Consider the following 14457-nt stretch of genomic DNA (forward strand, 5'->3'; position numbering starts at 1 on the left):
TCCAGAATGGGGATCGAGGGGACAGAGTTGTGGATGGGGAGGAGGGGTGGAGGAGCAGCAGCACCAGCTGGCAACAACCAGAGTGTGTGGGGATGGCGAGGTGGGGAGCACAGAACTGCACTGCTGCAGCAGATCTATGGGTCACAGTGTGATGCACGGGGTGTGAGGATGGGTATGGCATAGCCATGAATCAGGCACGGCCAATGCCCCTCCTCCTGGGAGCAGGCTGCCATAGGCTGCCATTAAACGTGAAGAAATAACATCAAATTGAGGAATAGCTGCACTCATTTGCAGTGTAAAGATAAAGAAATGGGTGTGTTAATACGCAAAATGAAAGAACAAAATAGAAGCTTCTTGCAAAGGAGAACACCTATTTCTAGTCGGGTAATTTAATGAGAATTTTACCCTTGACTTCATCCAAATTAGATGAGAATCACCATTGTATTAAGTGATCACAATTTAACATGCACAATTAGGTTATGCAACTTTATATTTTAGGCCAAATCATGTCTCTGTAGCTGGCTGCTGTTAGAAGTCGTGTCCTGCACAGAGCCCTTGTGCTGCAGCAGTGGCTGTGCTGGAGCTGCAGGTGAATTTCCCTGCTGCACCACGGGAGGGGCATCAGTCCTTCCATGGGACATTGGTCCTGCCATGGGGCATCGGTGTTCCATGGGATGCTGGTCCTTCTATGGGATGCTGGTCCTTCCATGGGATGTTTGTCCTTCCATGGGATGCTGGTCCCCTTCCATGGGATGCTGGTCCCCTTCCATGGGATGCTGGTCCTTCCATGGGATGTTGGTCCTTTCATGGGATGTTTGTCCTTCCACGGGATGCTGGTCCTTCCATGGGATGCTGGTCCTTCCACTGGATGTTTGTCCTTCCACTGGATGTTTGTCCTTCCATGGGATGCTGGTCCTTCCATGGGATGCTGGTCCTTCCATGGGATGTTGGTCCTTCCACTGGATGTTTGTCCTTCCATGGGATGCTGGTCCTTCCATGGGACGTTGGTCCTTCCATGGGATGTTTGTCCTTCCATGGGATGTTGGACCTTCCACAGGATGCTGGTCCTTCCATGGGATGTTGATCCTTCCATAGGATGCTGGTCCTTCCATGGGATGTTGGTCCTTCCATGGGATGTTGGTCCTTTCACTGGATGTTTGTCCTTCCATGGGATGCTGGTCTTTCCATGGGATGTTGCTGCCATGGGATGTCCATGCTGCCATGGAGCATTAGTGATGCCATTGGACATCAGTCCTTCCATGGGATGTTGCTGCCACCAGGTCCCAGCAAGTTCCTAAATTCATCCCCAGCTCCCGCCAGGTCCCTGAGCCCTTTGCAGGGAGGTCACCAGTGCTGTCACAACGAATGCCAAAGCTCTGTGTAGAGCTTGGGTGAAAGAGGCAGCTGAATGCATTAGCACTGCTGCTGCCTCCATCCCTCGGTAATCTCCTTTCCTGTCTCCCACTGCCATGTGCTGCAATGCTCGTTACGTTCCCCGAGCATCCCAGAAATGCCTCAACCCATCTCTTTCACAGCAGCGTAATTAGGACAAATGCCTTCTGCTTTTTTATCTGCTTGAGGACCATGTAGTGCTTCTGGTTCCTTATTGGGTTCATCGGGAGCGTGGCTGTGGGGTCCTGGTCTGAGGGCTGATGTCCTCAGTGGGGAGACAGCAGCGTGGGCAGGGTTGGGTCGTGGCTGCAGGCAGAGGGCAACGCTTAAATGCAAAATCACCCAGCAAATCCAGGTCTCCTGTTCTGAGAGTTAATCACTACAGCTCATCTCTTGTCTGCAGCTCATAGGTGTGTGCGCGCACGCGTCCGTAGGTGCTTCCAAAGGAAAAGTAATTATCGCAGAGATAAAGCTTTCATTATTTTTAATAGCATCAGGTCCACCCATTGAGTTATTACAGTAATAAAAACTAATTAGATCCCTGGTGATGAGATCCCCCCGCGCACACGGCCTGCCTCCCTGCCTAGAAATACACCTACCTGCAGGTCCGCTCGTGGGGCAGCCGTGCGCCTGTCTGCCTGTCTGTTTGTCTTCCTGTCCGTCCGTCCATCCGTCTGCTGCCTCCTGCAGCCCAGGGACTGCCTGCAGCTCCCGCCCCACCTGCTGGGGTCAGACGTGAGTTTCTGGGTTTGATTTCTGCTCCTTTGCTTTGCTTGCTGTTTGTTTTTAGGAAGAAAAACACTTCCATCCAAAGCAAAATAATGAATTTGCCATTGAAAAGAAGTTGTCTCTGCTATTCTCTGCTGCCTCTGCTGCTCCAGCACTGGGGAAATGTTCAGCATTGTGCTGCTTGCTTGGATTGAAACAAGGCTGAGCACTCCTGTGCCAACAGAGTGGCGGATATCACTACCTGTGCACATGAACGTGGCACACAGCTCTCCCTGCGAGCGTGTAGGGGCTTTTAAAACCAGCAGCAGGTGATAATTCCCTAAATTGGCCTTTGGACTGAGACAGGAGGGAACCTCACAGCAACGGTGCCATCAGTCCCAGCTGAAAACCACACCTTGAGACCTCACAGCAATGGTGAGCACACCCAGCCCTGAAAGGTTGGTGTAGGATGATGCAACGGGTGGGGATGGGGCGGGGGTCCCATCCTGCTCCCCCACCCGGCTCCATTCGGTGCCACACAGCTCCTGTTGGTGCTGCTCTCCTCTCAGCTGAAGGTTTGGTGCCATTTCGGACACGGCGAGTTTCTCACTTCCACATCTGGAGGGAAGCATCAAAAGTCAGAAAACCCACTTTAATGAGAAGCTGCCTCTTTCTGCTCCAGAACGCCGAGGCTTTAATTATGCCATAGCACTGCACTGACAAGGCAGATCGGGGTGATAATGAGACCTGAGGCTCTCCAGCAGAGGAGAACCGTAATTTTCGAGTGCGGTGCTTCTGTGCATCCTCTGAGGAAATGCAATCGTTCAGAACCGGGGAGTTTGACAGCATGCCGGCTCTAATACACCCATTGAAATGTTTCCTTGTCAGCGGCGCTGCAGCCACGTGTCCGTCATGAGAATTTCCCTTATAAACTTAGAAACGGCTGGGAATCACCTCTCAGCTTTGGGTTTGCACGGAGCTTTCTGCGCTTGGGTTGGGGTCTGCTGACAAAGGGACGGAGGCAGAGGAGCAGGAGGTGCCTCTTCTGAATGGATGTTATGGTTTGTGGACAGGGAGGGGAATTCAGGAGCTGCTACCTATCATCCGGTGGCTCCGAGGCAATCTCCCCCTGCACCCCTGCCCAGTGTAACGGGGTACCCACAGCTGCCATGCATTTCCCAGAGCAGCACGTGGAGCTGTGCTCGGGGCTCCCCACGCTTTGGGAATCCTTCCAGCAGGGACAGAAGCATCGATTTCACACTGATTGCCCTGATTTTCTCTGCTGAGTTGTCCTAATGGCACCTATCGGCTCTGCTTGGTTCAGCTTGCAGGCTTTAATGGTCAGCACATCCCGAAGGTCCCCACATCCAGGATCCTCCTCTTGGAGGAAGCAGGGGGGGCCCTGGGGTGCTGCTGCCCCACTGCTGCCTTTGGGTCCTGGCTGTGCAGTGCAGGCACAAGGCAGCCCCACACCTCAGTGCGTGGCATTACAGAGAGAAACCACAGCAGCTGCCTCCAGCAGCATCATCAGGATTCATTTCTGTTTACACAAAGCCCGGCAATCCCAGGTGATAAAGCAGCAGGTGACTGCAAAGAAATGACTAAAGACAAAATCACCGCTCAGGTTTTATAATCAGCTCTTCCTGGTGTTGCTCACAGACTGCAGGACCCCGGAGTGCAGCAGCAGCAGACGTCTGTCCTTCCCTCCCCAAAACCAGTTTTCCTGTGAACAGAAGAGGAACCCCCCACCATTGGCCCATCCCCAGCACGCAGCCGTGCTGCTCTGGGTCCCAGTTCCTCCCAGAGGTCCCAGTCCCTGCCTCTGACCCTGGGGAAGAGTGACCCCAGTCTCACATTCGGGTCACTCTTCCCCAGACAAAGCAATCCCTACAAATCATGCATTATGCAAACGTATGAGCTGGCAAGAGGAAGACCTGCATGCACAATTAAAAACAAGAGAAAGGAAAAGTCATTTTGCAAGCGGGTTAGTTAATTGTGTCTTCTTTTTTGTTGTTTTTTTGGTTGGTTTTTTTTTTTTTTTTTTCCTTTTCTTTTTTCCCCCTGCATGATGTTTCCTACAGAAAATGAGATGAAGAGCCTCTAAGGTTCATCCGAGGTGCGATGGGATCAGTGGGGCTGTGGTTGGCGATGCTCAGCCCTCTTTCATTGGAATGGGATGCAGGCTTTTGGGCTGCCCACGTGAGCTCACCAACACCACTATTTCTTTTCTTAGCCATCATTCGTGGCCTTTATGAAAGTAATTCACCTACAGTGAGGGCCGTGCAGACCGCTGGGCAGGAATCAGCAGTGTGGCAGCATCTGCTGTGCTATCACCAAAGCCTCCGGAACGTTCTGTCATCTACCAGTGACAAATGCTGGGTGAGAAGTGAGCGCTGCCATGCAGAGCCGTGGGCTGTTTGTCCAAGCGATCTGCTGGGCGCTTGCAAGTAACTCAGATGACTGCATTCATGATGTGTGCGCTCACACAGCACCGTTCTGCAGGAGGAGGCGGTCCCTGAACCCCAGCACAGAGGTTCAGCTTCCATTCCCCCATTAATCCTGGGGGATATTTTGTTAATGTGCCTTTAACGAGGAGGGGAATGGCTGAGTTCATTGAATTGGGTTTTACATCACTTTCTTGTCTTGCTGACGCTTCCTAATTTTGCTCTCCTTGCTCTGGATCCTGCAGCACTGTTCTGGGTTGTGCCATAGGGTGGCACGGAGCTGCTGCTGGGTCCCAACCATCAGCCTCCACCTGCGCCCGCAGCCCTGGGCTCTGCTCTCCTCTCCCCCCAGGACAGCAGCACCGCAGCGCTCAGCAATCTCACTCACTGTCCCCTCCAGCTGTGCTGCCGTGGCTCGGAGCTTTGGGAATGGGCAGAGCTGCAGCGATGGCTGCAGGGCACAGCAAGCACTGAGCACGGAGTGGGCAATCATTGAAGTGCATCTCCTCCTCAATGCTCCCAGAGGCACTTCCCAACCCAGCGCTGGGCTCTGCGGCTGTCGCAGTCATCCTTCCCATCCCAAAGTCCAGGAGCAAAGCAGGGCTGCCAGACCCCCTTCCTTTGCTGATCGATAGCACAACGCTGGGATGGGTTTGGGGCCTCACCTGGTTGTTTTCCAGCCTTCTGTTCCCTGTTTCCATCACATACATTTACGTCACCTGCGGTGTTCATTGCTCTGTTACAGCTTCTGCCGTGGGCTGGGAGCCTCACACTGTGCCTGGAGTGGGGCTGAGAGGAAGAGGAGGAGGAAGACGAGAAGGAGGAGGAAGCTGCATGGGCAGCACACAGTTGTGGGGAGCTCAGTGCTGAGCCCCAAGGAGGGTGGATTTCAGAGAGTATTTTATGGTGATCACTAAAAGCGAATGTGCCATTGCCCTCCCTGGGAGAGAGAACATAAAAAAAAAATAAATTAAAATAATAATAATAATAATAGTAAACCAGCAGAATAGCAGGGTTTTTGTTTTGTTTTGTTTTGTTCTTCCATTTTGTTTTCTGTGGGGGCAATGGGAGTGAATTATTCAATAGGGACACAGCAACCAGCCTGGCAATGCAGGAATGGCAACAGCACGGAGCTCAGAGGGATGTGGTCCCATCACAGCCCATGTCCCACGCTGTGCTCAGGAGCTCAGACAGAGCAGCAGTTCCATGTGTTTCCCAGTTCCTGTGCTCTGCTTTGCCCATCGTTGAAAAGAGAACAGTGAGAGGAAAACCTCTGCGTATGCAATCACTCTCAGTTCAGGGTCTGGCTGCCTGTCAGCATCCACATTTTGCTTCTTAATGAGAGATTTTCATATATTAACACTTCACTCAGTCCATAGCTAAGCTGTTGTTAGCCCAATGTAGAATGAGTTCCCCAAGCCCACCAATGCTGGGGCATCCCCCCAAACACTTTCTCAGGCACTGAATGGCCCCAGGAAGGAGCGCAACGCATCTCTGCTGCCCCACAGTGGGCTCAGCCCTGCTCCATCATGAGATGGTTTTAATTAGATTTTCTGTAATAGAAATAAAAATCCCCCCAAAGCCAAAGCTCCTCAGAGGTGCCCATCCACGTCCCCGAGGCGATATGTGCTGAGGTCAGAAGGAGGCACAAAACCTCCCTGGGAAACGCCGGGAGCGCAGCGCTGCACTGAATGCAGGGAGCCCCTATTTGCTCCCAGCTGTGGCTTCCTGCAACTCCTCTGGTGCAGTAAATGTGGCTGCGTGGAAGGCCTTCAGCATAGGGATGGAGGGACGAGGGTGGGGGTGAGCAGAGGGTGCAGAGCCCGGGAATTACTCTCAGGAAATATTGCTCCCTTTGCCCCTTCAGGCATCCGCCTCCGCTTACTGCCAGCCACAGCGCTGTGGCTTCTTAGAAATCCCTCACCTACACAGTGCTCCTTGGCCTCTCCCTCCCGTGAATGGATTTCAGCACACGTCAGCGGGGTTATTAAATTAAGCCTTGGAATTGGAGGGGTGTGTTGGCACCTTCCCGAGGGCAGCGGGTCGATGGGAGGTGAAGCGGCCGCAGCTCTGAGCTCACTGCACTGCTGCAGCCCTGCTGCTCTTCTCCCTCTGCCTGCTGCTGGGCTGGGTGCCCCATCTCCCAGGCACTCAGGGCTGGGGGTGCTGCAGCCCATCTGGGTGGGTCTGGGACACCCAACGCTCTCCCCACAGCCGCCCATCCCCGCTGCTTGTTGCTGGAAAAGGAGAGGTGATGGCAGAGATCTGCAACGTTTCCATCTCCTGCCTCCTCGGCTCCCAACACGCGTGGCACCGTCATGGTCAGAAATGTAATTTAGGTGATGGATGAGCTCTGCACAGTTCCTGTAATATCCTCGTGCCATTGTTAAGCAGCAAGCATTACCCTGTGATAAACAGCCCGCCTGCCTGGGGCACCCGTGCAATGTGGGGGGTGGATGGGGAGGGAAGCTGGGCAGGAGGAGTGGGGCTGTGCCCACAGCTTGTGGGTCAGGGCTGTGCACACACATGGGCTGCGTGCAGTGCTGGTGTGCACTGTGCAGCCTGCGTGAGGCAGATCTGCCATCAAACCACTTTGCAGCCTGAGTGAGGCCAACGTTTGTATGGAGTTGGAGCACCTATTTCAATAGCACGAAGGTCTGATGCCTTCTTGCTGATGTAGGAAGGGAAGGCCGGTGAGCCAAAGCTGACAGCAGACTGGGATCAATACCAACTTCCCTGTGTGTGCCAAGTGCCAGCCCACAAAATGCAGTGGGAAGCACCCTGACCCTTGCAGAGTCCCCAAAGCATGAGGTACATGCATGGTCCCAGCATTCCCTTTCCCCATCAGCAGCAGTGCTGGAGGAGAGCATTACACCCAGCAATGGATGGCAGCTGTCATTATTCCTTCAATTCCTGCTTTTCTGCACCAGGAAACAGAGACAAACTGAGGGTTTATGGGCGCTGTGCCCCAAAGCCAGCAGCTCCTTAGCAATGGGGAAGGGATGCTTAAGGCCCCTTTGCACCAAACCCCATTGGATTTCTGCCCACCAGCACTGCAGGACGGGGCCTCCCACACATGGAGGCTGCATGGAGTTCCAGGTTTACTTTCCAAAGGCTCAGAACCGTGCAGGGCTTTGTGCCCTGACCCAACCCTGAGCACACCAGAATTGTTCCTGGTTACCTGAAAGCCTTTTGCTTCACAAAGTCAGCTTCTGTTAGGAAAGCTTTTGCTGCTCAAAGCGTGGCTCATTGGTAACACCAAGCCAATGGGATTGTAGCTATTGATTTTTTTTCCTGCTTCTGCCACTATTTGAGTGCCTCGAAAACATTTCTGTAGCAAACAGCAGTCACTTCGGAGCAGCCTTGTAATTGCAGGAGCTCAGCAGACAGCTTCCCTGAATGCAACCTCGTCGTCCCGCCAGCAAATTTGTCACCCACTGAAAGCAACTCTTGAAAATGTGTGCACTAAAAGAGCCTGGCAGCCACATGCAGGTCAGAGAAAAAAGCTTTTAATTCCCCACAGCACTGAAAGAAGAGGCGAAGCCAGGGTGAGGACAGGACACAGCCCCAAGGCTGCATCAGTGCCATCGGGACACCATCGCTGCCACCAGACATGGGGAGGTGGCACTGGCCAACGCTGGCTGTGAGCAGGAGGACGTGGAGCAGCAGAGGGGTGCAGCCATGTGCGGGTTGGGATCGGTCTGGTTTGGCAGGGATGGGTTGGGGTTGGTGACCTTGGAGGTCTTTTCCACTTTTAATGATTCTTTGGGTTTGTGATTTGTGGGGAAACCCATCCAATGCTGCACCCACCAGCATCAGCCCTTCCAGCACCTGCTGAGGCCCTGGTTCCGAGGCTAATTAACACACCGGCATTAGGAGACTCATCAGCATGATACACAAACAGGGAACAGCTGTCCCCTTCTTTGCAGGCGAGCTACCTTTAAAAAAGCATCAAACCGCTCCCACCCCCCCTCCTTCCTCTGCTGCCTGGCCATTGGTGCGCACTGAGCAAACAGCAGCCCGGGGGGTTCTAAGGCAGAGGTTGTCCCCGAACGCCTCCGGGTCCCAAAGCCCAACCCGGGGGTTCGGAGGCCCTTCGTAGGGAGCTGTGCGGATGGCACAGATGAGCTGTGACCGGTGCGTGGGGTCGGAGCGCTTTGCCCCCCGTCCATCACCGTCGGCAGCGATTTGTGGGAGCCGCAGCTCCGCGTCCTTCCGGGGCTGTTTTTCCCTTCTCCTGTTGGAGGCTGGCTGAGATTTTCTCCCGCTGTGCTCTGGGCCCACCTGCAGGAGGGATGGAGCAGGGCGGGCAGAGCCGAGCATCGCTGCTTCGATGCTGGAGGTGCTCCGTTTCCTCCGGCAGCTCAGAGCCCCTCAGAAAGCAGCAGCCGACATCCCTCCCGGTCACTCATTTGCTCAGGTTGGTTTTGGAATCCCTTTGCTTTTCCTCCCGTAGAAGCTGCTCTCCTTTAAGCCTTCATTGCCACCTGTATAATCAGTGAATGTAGTGATGTTGCAATGAAGAAATATCCAGGAAAGTTAGGCTAAGATTATCCCGACAGGAAGATGATGAATGGAAAACTGCTGTAGGCTCCCAATATTCTCCAGGAAGAGATCCTTCCTCAGTGGCAGCCAGCACTTCAGTGGGATTCAGGAGAGATGCAGCCAGGCTCCGCTCCTTCAGTAGCACAGGTGAATCACCTTCCTACCTCAGGGGGTCAATCAGAGGCTCAGGCTGTGATTCAGCAGTTCCCATACACCCAGACCCCACTCCCTGGGGCTGGAATTCTGCATCAATGCACAAAACCCGCTCCGTTACCATTAATTAACACAGTGGTTTTAATGAAGGCTCAGACCTCGGGGCCACAGATGGAAATCCGTGTGCGTGGGGAGCAGCTCAGCCCCACACACACTGGGGTTTTTGCTTCAACATCACCACAATGGGAAAGCACAGAGAACCATTAACCCCAGAAACACACAACGAATTTGGGGTTAATTCTCACTCCAAAAGCAGACATTTATTCCCCAAATGTACATTTTAATGACATTTCCACAAAAAAGAAAGGAACGGAGGTTTTTTTGTTGGGATTATTTTTTAAGTTCCATTAATTCTCTGTTCGATTGATGCATATTCAGGACGGTGTAAGTGGGGCCCTCACTGTTTCAATTAGCATTAATGCACAATTATTTTTCTCCGTATTTATGCTGCTTTCGCAGGGCTTCAGGGTTGTTATTAGTATTTCTTTCTTTATTTTTTTATTTATTTTTACATTTGTATGTTAATTCAGCATTTAAAAGATCCCTTTCCCCAAACTGCTTGCATGGTAATAAAGCAAAATGAGGGGCTGAGGGATGTGTGGCCGAAACAGCGGAGGAAGACAGAGGATGGAGGCTGTCCATCGAAGCAGGAGATAAATCCTGGCTTCTACCAGCCCCTAAGGTATAATTGCATCTAACGTGGAGATTTCACTGAATCATTGCACTCCTTTTTGCTGCTGGGAACAGAGCACAGAACTCAGTGCTGGAAATGGCTCAGCCTTGTGGTATCACAACCCCGTCAGCCCCAACCCTATGGCACCCCAACCCCATCAGCCCCAACCCTATGGCATCTCAACCCCATCAGCCCCAACCCTATGGCACCTCAACTCCATCAGCTCCAGCCCTATCAGTCCCAGCCCCGCAGTACCACAGCCCCTTTGGCCCCACTCTGTGCCCCTCTCTGCCCCACAGAGCAGCAGCTGTGTGCACACAGCTGGAATCGAGGCACCCTGTGCAGTTACTTTGCATGGAGGAGATGCTCAATTTTGCAGTGCTGGCAGCCACCTCCTTCCCATGCATTGGGGTGAGGGAGGGAGGAGGAAGCGAGCTCCCCCATGCCCTTGTCATTAGGGATGCACAAACCTCAATTCTTAAGTGTTTCTTTGCTTAATTTTTCTTTTTCTTTCTATTTTTTTCAGAACAGTGTTTGTTGTTTTATTTTTTCTTTTGGAAGTGCATCTTTTTCCATAGATCTTTTGCAATATCCCAATCTGAGGACATCACCTGGGCTCCAGCATTGGCCCTGCAGTCCCCATTGATGTGCTGCTGCTTCCAGGACCCAAACCTGCTGGACTATTCCCCACCCCCCACCCCCACCACAAAAAAAGGAAGAAAAAAAGAAAGAAGAAAATAATGCCAAAGAACATCTGCAATAGTGAGGCACATCGTTATGGATAAGCTTATTTCTAGGTTCATTTCTCAGCTCCTTTGAAGTGTTTCACAGGCATCCTAAGAGCTGTTCTATGTCCAAGGCAGAATGCAGTGTGTTTGCATGGCTCTGAGTTGTTCTCTCCCATTGCTGGGATGGATCCTGATGAGGAGGACCTGCAAAGGGAGGAGACAGCCCCGATCCCATGTAGGAGTGCATCTGTGTGCAGGGCTGTGCTGCCCTTCGTGGTCTCCCAGCACTGATGTGCACACATCCATTGGGGGCTGAGCCCCCGTGCATTGGCTTGCGATATCTACGGGAAAAGCCGTGTTTTCCTCATGGGACCAAAAGGACCCGGGACACCGTGCTCATCTGTGCCACACGGGGAAGCGAAGCCTGCAGTTCATGTGCTCGTATCTATGGAGATGGCAGCAAACACACACAGTGCATGCGGGGATGCACAAAGGACCGCTCTGTGCCCGGTGCCCCGGCTGCCAAACACGCTCATTTCGGGTGTCTGCATGGATTCGGGGCTCATCCGCAACGGAACGGGGTCTGCACCCCTCCGGGGGTCCGCAGAGCTCAGCGCCGGGCATCGCAACGCTGCGCCCAGCGGAGCTGCGCGGCCGGGATCGCGGAGCTTTGGCCCCATCTGGCGGCGGAGCGGGGGCTGCGGCCGGGAACGGCACCACGCGGACCCCCATGGCCCCTCATAAGCCACCCATGACCTCTCATAGCCCCTCGTGACCCCTCATAGCCCCCCATGGCCCCTCAAGCTCCTCGTGGCCTCTCATGGCTCCTCATAGCTCCCCATGTCCCTCATGGTCCCCCATGGTCCCTCACAGCTCCTCATAGACCCCCATAGCTCCTCACAGCTCCTCATAGACCCCCATAGCTCCTCACAGCCCCTCATAGCCCCCCATGGTTCTTCATGTCCCTTTATGGCCCCTCATAGCTCCTCATAGACCCCCATGGCCCCTCATAGCCCCCATGGCCCCTCACGGCCCCTCATAAGCCCCTCATAGCCCCCCACATCCCTCATGGTCCCCCATGGTCCCTCATAGCTCCTCATAGCCCCTCATAGCCCCCCATGTTCCCTTATGTACCCTCATGACCCCTCATAGCCTCCCATGGCTCCTCATAGCTCCCCATGTCCCCTTATGTATCCTCATGACCTCTTATAGCCCCTCAGGCTTCTCATGGCCCCTCATAGCCCCCTGTGTCCCCCATGGCCCCTCATGACCCCTCATAGCCCCCCATGGCCCCTCATGGCCCCCCAGCTGCAGCATCTCAAATGAAAGTGCTGTGTTGGTTCATGTCCGTGTTGGAAACTTTGAGAGCTGTGGGGTAGGGAGGGAAAAGCCAGCAAACAGAAGGCGCCAGCAAGCTGCAAGTGTCCTAAAAACGTCCTCCTCCCCTTCCCAGAAGGGCACACAGCATTTCCACCCGGCCCCAGGAGCAAGGAGATGGGATTCCCATCAGCAGGGATGTGGGTGTGGTGCTGTGTGGAAAAGTTCCTGGAGCTGCAGGAGAACAAATGAGGAGTGATGGATTCCCCCAGGACGTGGGCTGCAGGGATCACAGGATCATAGAAGCACTGAGCTTGGAGGGGTGTCTGTTGTTGCAGTGGGAACATTGCTGCATCTCTCGGTGCTCTCAGAGCTGCTGCAGGAAGGAGCAGGGAATCGCTGGCACTGTTTGCAGCCTGAGCTGCAGGAACAGTGTAATTACCTTCATTAAACCCATCTCCACAGGATTGGAAAGATGGGATTAATGAGGAGCAGGGAAAGAGCTGAGTGCAGATTCAGGGCCCCATATGGCCCTGAGAGCAGCAGTGCCCAATCATTTGGGGTCAGTGCCACTGGGAGCGTGGGGTGGCTCGGGGGGGCTCCGACCTTAGAAAGAGCAGCAAAGGTTCTGCCCGCAGCCAGGGCTGCTGTGTGGGGATCCCAGGGCAGCAGGCAGGCACTCAATGCCCACCATCCCTCCTCCAGAGCCACCCCTCACAGCCCCCAGCAGCACCTCCAGGGATGCTGACCCCACCACCCCCTGGGCAGTGTGTGCCAATGCATCACCTCTCGGTGGGCACAGGGGGGATGTGGGTTTATTGGGCACGGGGTGGGTGGCTGAGATGATCCCAATGCTTTTTTCCACCTTGATTCCTCCAGCCCAGCCAACACAGCCCCTTACCTGGCAGCATGTGACACAGTGCCAGTTCTGGAGGGCAATGAGAAATGCAGTAATGAACTCCTGCAAAGAGTCACTCTGTTCATTTCAGGCCTGGATCTGACGATGCCTAAGCGTGACAGATCCCAGCAGAGCTGCTGCTCTGTTGGTAGCACAGCGATCTGCTTTTAGGGAGCAAGCATGGAGCATCCCAGCCTGAAAGGAACCAGTGGGGCCCACAGCTCCCCATTCCTGCTTAAAAGCTGTGTGCTCTCTGCAAGGGATGGGGATGGGGATGGGGATGGGGATGGGGATGCCTGGCCTCTGCTGCTTGCTCAGCCCCAGTGGAGGGAGCAGGGCTCAGTGCAGTGGCATGGAGCAGCACCAATGTCTCAGTTGAGAGGAGAATGAGGTCGAGAATTAATCCTACTAATGAGACGTCAGGATCAGTTTGTGTGCCCTTGTCAAGCAGGCAGGGTGACGGTGTGTGAGAAGTGCTCGAAGGGACCCCAAGGCTGAAAGCTTCTGGATTTTTCCTGTAAGGAGGAAGAGCTCCTGAGCCACCTTCCCAACCCGTCCTGTGCGGTGAGTGCAGCTCAGCTCTTGATCTTTGCTGACCAGAGGCTGTGGGATGAAGCTGGAGCCCTATGCTTGTGTGCTGCTGAGATGAGTTCAGTGCAGAGGGCGCCCAGCAGAGCAGGGAGAGGCCCTGGGAAGGGCTGTGAGTCCCCAGGCTCCGTCCTTGTGCTCCATCCTTCCCCTCTCTCCCTGCCAGCGTGAAGTAATTAAGTTCATAAGGCATCAGACAATCAGCCAGCAGCCCAAAAGACGTTGTGTTTAATCATGTACTAATGGCATGTTCTTGGCAATAATTACAAGATAACAGTGTTTGCAGGCTGTAATCAGAACAATTCTAGTAATTAAATCAGCCTTTTGTCAGCACGTTCCTTCCCCTCCGCCGGGTGATGCTGCAGGACCCCCGCAGAGGAGGGCTCTGTGCTCAGTGACCACACAGCCAACAGAGCGTGGAGGGGTGGGATGTGGGGCTGGGATGGCTGCTGGCCCCAAACCCCAGCGAGGGCTCAGGGCAATGGCTCAGCCTCATCCCCATGGGGTGGATGCACGGCAAGGCCAGGGGGAGCCCTGAGCACCCAACATGCAGACCCTCAGCCCAGAGCTGCCCTTCTCACCAACGGGGTGCATCCCCTGGGGTGCATCCCAACCCACTGCCCTACTCCCATTTCAGCCCCTCCTGTTCCTGCATCCACCTACAAAGCTGTAGTTTGGTCTCCAATGAGGTTTCCCAGTTTTGTTATCACAGCCAGGGTCCCCACCTGCATTTAAATGAACGGGTTCTTAACAAAGGTAATTCCCTGAGTCGTATCTTTGGAAGGGTGCTGTTCCTGCAGAGCTGATTTCCAAATTTGGGCCGTTTTCTTGGAAAAGGATCTGCTCCCCAGCTGCCCATATGTGTGCTGTGGGCACTGCCTGCCTGGTGGCTCACCCAGCCCTGCGTCCACATGCAGTGCTCTGGCTGTGAGCAGCACGCACCTCCAAGAT

The 14457-nt window shown here is 54.0% G+C and overlaps 1 long non-coding RNA gene across 1 annotated transcript; it reads left to right on the forward strand.

The window, feature by feature from the left end:
- Positions 1–3770: 3770 nt before the first annotated feature.
- Positions 3771–5196, forward strand: LOC149915141 (uncharacterized). The gene is made up of 3 exons (XR_016459792.1): positions 3771–3825; positions 3976–4084; positions 4334–5196. It is a non-coding gene; the product is annotated as an uncharacterized LOC149915141 (long non-coding RNA).
- Positions 5197–14457: the final 9261 nt, after the last annotated feature.

Source organism: Phasianus colchicus, chromosome 24 (assembly GCF_987193195.1).
Source record: "Phasianus colchicus chromosome 24, bPhaCol1.hap1.1, whole genome shotgun sequence".
Lineage (NCBI taxonomy): Eukaryota > Metazoa > Chordata > Aves > Galliformes > Phasianidae > Phasianus > Phasianus colchicus.